The sequence below is a fragment of the Xiphophorus hellerii genome, chromosome 9, assembly GCF_003331165.1.
Source record: "Xiphophorus hellerii strain 12219 chromosome 9, Xiphophorus_hellerii-4.1, whole genome shotgun sequence".
In the NCBI taxonomy this organism is placed as follows: domain Eukaryota; kingdom Metazoa; phylum Chordata; class Actinopteri; order Cyprinodontiformes; family Poeciliidae; genus Xiphophorus; species Xiphophorus hellerii.
Window position 1 is genome coordinate 10,430,983 of NC_045680.1, and position 6,277 is coordinate 10,437,259.

Here is a 6,277-nt window from a genome sequence, read left to right on the forward strand (position 1 = left end):
AACCTGTGATTTTCATCAACACTTAAAGGGTTTTTATGTGCAACTTGGATGTTTGCCATTAATTGCACTTCCAGTGTAGTATTTCTTTTGCTGCACTGAGTAAATCCAGCAGTGATGGATGCGGGTGAAAAACAAATGTGGTAACACCTAAGAATCTTGCTGCAAGCATTTTCTCAAACATATACCTGTAAAATGCCCCTTGTGGTTCTATTGGCAACTTCAAGCCATGGCCTCTGGGTAAATTTGTTCTTCTGCAAATTCCCAGCCTACTTTTGTTCTCATGTGTTGCCATTTTGTCCCTTTCCTATTTTTTTTTGTAAAACATACCCATGTACTTAGCCATGGCGAATCAGTTCATCTTTGTAGTTAAGTGTTGGTATTATGGTGAAATGTGAGATTTTGATAATCAAACTAAAATGACTCCAGGTGACCTCCAGTTGGTAAATAATACTTATTGATGAAACTTAACCTAATTATTGTAGAGTAACCTATGAGCACAATGAACCCCCAATATTTGCAGGGATTAGGGATTATGTCCGCCCACAAATAGCTACAATCTGTGAATAATTGAGATTCCGCGTAAAATTGTTGAGAACTCCCAATTTGAATAGCACAAACACTAAATATGCCTTAATATGCATAAACAATTACAGAGCAAGCCATCTTGTCACTACCGCAGAAGCTAACCTTAACCCGTAGCCTTAGGATCCCCAAAATTAGCAGGAGAATGTTGATGGGGGAAAATATCTGCGTTTCCCCTTTAGTTACCTCAGTGACCTGATCTTAGAAAAAAGAAGAGCGAATGAAAGAGGGAGGCCTGGAGGTACGGATGGTGTCTCCACAACTAAGGGAACACATGAAAATGTTCCAACTTATTTAGGCTAAAATGAAACATGCTTTTATTCATTGTTTAAAATGATCCAGTTTCTGTTACAGTGATTCATCAAACATAGAAATAATTTTCAACTTATTTTCAAGCGTATTAATGACTTCCAATGCAAGCTAGCATTGCAAGCTAGCTTCACATTGTGAAAACGGGAAAGTTTTCATTTGAAAGTTTGTGAGGACGTTCTCGCGGTCAGGGATGTAAAATGTGAATGCCAAGCAGCTGTAAACTAGAGGCTGTTTGATGAGTGGCTCCTTTGACCTTTAGGGATACAGTGCACCCAAGAAGTTGTAAGCTTGCACACTAAGTTAAACTCAGCATGTCCTAAAAAAAAAAAGATGTGCCTGTACAACAAAGCGCAGCTGTGATGGCCGACTCTGATTCATCTGTTTGGACAAAAGAAAACAGGAAGTTTGGAAGACACAGACCTTGAAAGGTGCCTCTTCTTTGTTGGCGTCACATTTTATCAGCAGTGCAGAGGCCTGTCCACTGATAAACATGACTGGATGATTGCGGATGGTGCTGGTGACTTGTAGGGCTCCTTAGTGAAGGATGTTCCTGCTTTACAAGAATAGTTTCTGCAATTCTGAATTGGAAAAAAAAAGTCTACCTTAAAATCTATGTAGACTTCTTATTTATTTATTTATTTTTACTTCAACTAACTTGAAATGTTTCTATCTATAAACTCCTTCTTAATCTGCATCTGCACTTTTCTTTAGAGAGAAAATAATTGTTCCCTCTGTCCCACTCTGAGCTCGAGGGTTTCAGCATGGCTCGAGCTCAGGGTTAAAACCCACGGCCACCTGGCAGTAAGTGCGTCAGTCTGTCATGTGTAGCCTGTTTCCTCACATTGTGCTGGCCCTCACAGCCTGCATCTATTATGTTAGCTGTTGAACATGTCACCTCTCAGGGGGACAGCAGACGTGACCTACCAAAGCACGACCGCCTGGGTGTTTTTTATCCTCCATATTTGACAGTGCTAATATGTTGGTTTAGATTTTAGTGAAAGAGACGTAACTTGAGAAACACACTTGCTTTTCAAATTGGAAAAGCAAACATTAGGTTCTTGCTTCTTAAACTGTGGTACAAGTACAGTAGTGTGGACTAAATGAAAATGTTTGAAGTGCATGTCTTTTTTCAAGACAGCACATAGTGCTCAATCATTAAGGATTTTAAACTGAAACTACTGCCAGTACATTGGCAGTAGTAAATTTTTTGAAAACCCTGTGGTCAATGAAATGGATCAGAGTGCCGATGGCCACAGAATGGATAAACTCTCCATATGCTAACAACAAACAGAGCAAGAAGAGTAAAGTAAAATATTATTTGAAGTATCTCAGATTTTTATTCAGTTGTGAGGTGGGGAAAGCCAAGACCACAGGATGTGGTTGCTTTCCTAGCATCAAACGACAAGCTGCACCATATAATGAAGCATTAAATTTTGCATTAGGAAACTTCATATGATGCAAGCTGTGAAGAGACGAAAGCTGGTTAATGATGAACAAGTATTATTGTGGAACGATCCTGAAGAAAATGGTCAAACCCATCAAAAATGTGAAGTTTATTAATTCAGTCTAAGAATTGATGTATATATATATATATATGTATATATATATATATACAGTACAGACCAAAAGTTTGGACACACCTTCTCATTGAATTCAATGAGAAAGTGTGTCCAAACTTTTGGTCTGTACTGTATATTCAGAGTAAGAGTTTTATTGGTGAAGTCAGATAGGATCATTATAGCACAACTTGGGGGGGGGGGGGGGGGGGGGGGGGGGGCACACAGATGAACACATATTTCAGTTCCCAAACTCCTTAATCTTTATCATCAATCATCATTTGTCTTCCCAAATATTCAGAAAAATTTAATCTGAAAGTCTGTTGAAGTTTTGGTTGGCAGTCCCCGAATGAGTCTTTAAAATGAGCAAGACATGAGTGCATGTAGGGATGAAGCGATTCCTCGAATGATTCGAGTACCTCAATTATTAAAATTCCTCAAGGAAAATGTACCTGCCTCGTTAATTTATGTTTTATTATTTAGCGCACCGTGTTCCGGCCGGTTTTCATCGTTTCTGGGGGACCAATAAGCATCCTTAAAATGAATGGCGCGATGCCTGGAGTACGGCAGCCTTTCCAACTCCAGGCAACATTTCCCGTATTCTCAAACCCAAAGCTAGACAGATATGGGGCAAGGTGCTAATTAATCTATTCACTGAAGATGAATACATAAACTAAAAGCTGGATCATAGACATCTTTTTAAAAGCGTGTTTGTGAGCCTGCCTCTATTATTAAATTGAATAGAATTTCAGATCTTTATATAACTTTTTTTCAGGTTAACTTAGAAAGTGATCTGTTATTGTTATAGGTTAGTTTTCTAAACTACAAAAAAAGTAACTGTTGGGGATGCTCAAAAATGAAAAATTGGACTGACATTGATATTCGATAATAACACCGGGGTTATGCCAGATTTACCAATATTTTATTTTTATTTTTTTTTTATCCGATTACTCGATTAATCGTAAGAATAATTGATAGATTACTCAATTACTAAAATATTTGTTTACAACAGCCCTAAGTGCATGCGATTTAAGTAAGGCAGATACCTGTTAATTATAAGTATGAAAAACAGAACCTACATATTTGCCTGCCTGACCAGGCAAATATGTATGGTCAGAGCAAGTGAGTCAATTTATTTCTAAACACAAGAGCTGACGAAAGTGACACAGCTATAAGCACAAAAGAATGCCATTTCAGACAGAACAACATAAATTTAGACAGGTTTGAAAGTCAGTGAAATTAAATGGGTTTTAAATTGAGTTTTTAATTATCCAAATATGCAATGGTAGTCAATTCCAGAATTTTAGAGCAGCTTCTGCAAAGGTTCGCAGCTTCTGCGAACCTTTGCAGGTTTTAACATATGCCCTTGTTAAAACATAACAAGGGCATATGTTTTAAGCTGGATCTAGGAACAAAAAGATATCAGTCACATACTTGATTGGTCTAGGGGTGTCAAACTCCAGTCCTTAAGGGCATGTGTCCTGCAACTTTTAGATGTGCCTCTGCTGCACCACACCTGAATAAATAATTAGGTCATTAAGGCTCTGGAGAACTGATCTGCACAAGAAGGAGGTAATTAAACCATTTCATTCCAGTGTTTTGTACCTGTGGCACATCTAAAAACTGCAGGACACTGGCCCTTGAGGACTGGAGTTTGACACCTGTGGAAGTATGAGTACAGCAGTGATTAAAAAGTGAAAAACAAACAATGACTTCTGTTAGTTTTCTTTCAATGAGAATACACATTAAGAGTTTCAACGAGAACTCAAAATGTGTGGCTGAAAAAAGATCTAATTATTATACATCAAGGAGCAGGAACACATTTTCCTAGCCTCTATGGACGCGTATACGCGTCTTTTTTTACATGTCTGATTTGCTGCGACGTAGCGGCAAGACTCCGCCTCCCCCAGTCTCACTTTCAACTTGTGCTTAAAGTGCACATTTTAACTACACACCAGTTTTTAAATTGTGTTAATAGGCCAAGTAAAACCGGAGTTATGCTAAAATAAGTAAACCACATTTTTCTGAATGTCAGAGAAATGTTAGTTTAGTGGTTTCTGTTCTGTACATAAAGGATTATGTGAAGAATGAACGCGCAGCAGGCAGTGGTGCTCTGTTTTGAGCCGGAAGACGAAGAGGGGAAACCTTCAGCCGGACTCTGGGCGCAGTGAGGATTGCCATGATGACGATGGCTGATCGATCATTCTTATTAGCAACTGACAAAGAGTATCAGAGACTGAGAGTACGATGAGATCCTGGCAGTTTGAGAGGCAGCTACTCAGAGATCCAAGCAGGGGAATGGCGGCGCCGCTCAGCTGCAAGGAGTCGATCACTACGGGGTGAGGCAGAGCCACTCCCCCAGCAGCTAGTAGTAAACAGCTTACAGCCACGGCTAACTCTGGGAGCCAAGGTTTTTCCTATAGTCCAAAATACCTTTTTTTTAACCTTGTTCCCCCCAAACAATTACACATTTTTCGTCATCTTGTTTTGACCTATGATGTTTTTTCAAAAATTGCATACAAACAAATGAGGAATTGCCTTTATTTTCATGCTAATAATGTAAAACTGTGTTGTTTGCAATATTTTTTTTACATCAGTTTAAGAAATTTACAATATATATTGTAATTCTAAATTATAAAAAACATTTTTTGTGAATACTTGACATTTTCACAGTGAAAAAATTTACATTTTTCCAAATCGGATTTTGTTTTTCTGTGACTCAAGGTCCAAAATACAGCCACAGTATGTCCAAAAGTAAAAACTAAGTGTAAATTCATAAAGTTCAGATTGTCCTGAAAAAAAATGATACCACATAAGGCAATATTATATATAATATAATGGTTTCTATTGTGGTAAAATCAAAATTGGTCAAAAATGATCATATGTACCTGGTCCCCAGAGGTTTCTCCCCATGAAAAAGGTTTGGTGAGGTGATCAGTAATGTGTCACATAAATGGGGGATCATTTGAGTTAAGATAAGGCATCAATCAAACACACGTAGGGTGAGGGTTTAACAAGGGCATGAACATTTACAAGATAAAAACATTTAGAGAATGCATCAAACCTGTTATTTACTTCCTTATTAGAATATTTAAACCAAATGGACCCTTTATATTTCTTTTCCAGAGTGAGCAAAAGTGGATCCATGAAAATGAAGTGTTTTATTTTGATCACAAGTATCACATCTGAGATGAAACACCAGAAGCACATACCATGCCAACATAAAACAACAAAAAAAAAAGAGGGAGAATTTTGGGGAAGGGAAGAAGTGCAGCAGGAAGCTGATAATAAATAAGGTTAGTGTTTAAAATAGATAAATAGAACGACAGATACTTTATTGTCCCCAAGGAAAATAAATTATCTTGGAAGTTATACACTACACAAAGCTGCTTTCACAATGTGGTCTTGTGACCACAACAATAAAATCTAAAACACATATTGCTCAATAAAACCACATATTGGACTTTGTCATGTCTTCAGAGGTGGACAAAGTTACACAAGTCTATGAAAAGTTGTAATTTTATAATGAAAAACATAAGAACTATGCAACTTATGGGTAATATTAAAATGCAGTTTTTATATGAAGGAGATCCAGGAATCTCTGAGACTTTCAAAATTTTCATTTTAACCATCAATATCATTTGTCTTTTCTTTTTGGTACCGTTTGATTATTTATCAGCAAAAGATAAAAAATAAACAAAATTGACTTCGAGACCAAAAAAGCTTAAATAACTAAACTTCCTTAACTTAACGGCAACGATAGCCAGCAAGTCAGACTGCAAAGAAGCAGGACAGGTTACCAAATTTATTTAAAACCACTGTCAAAT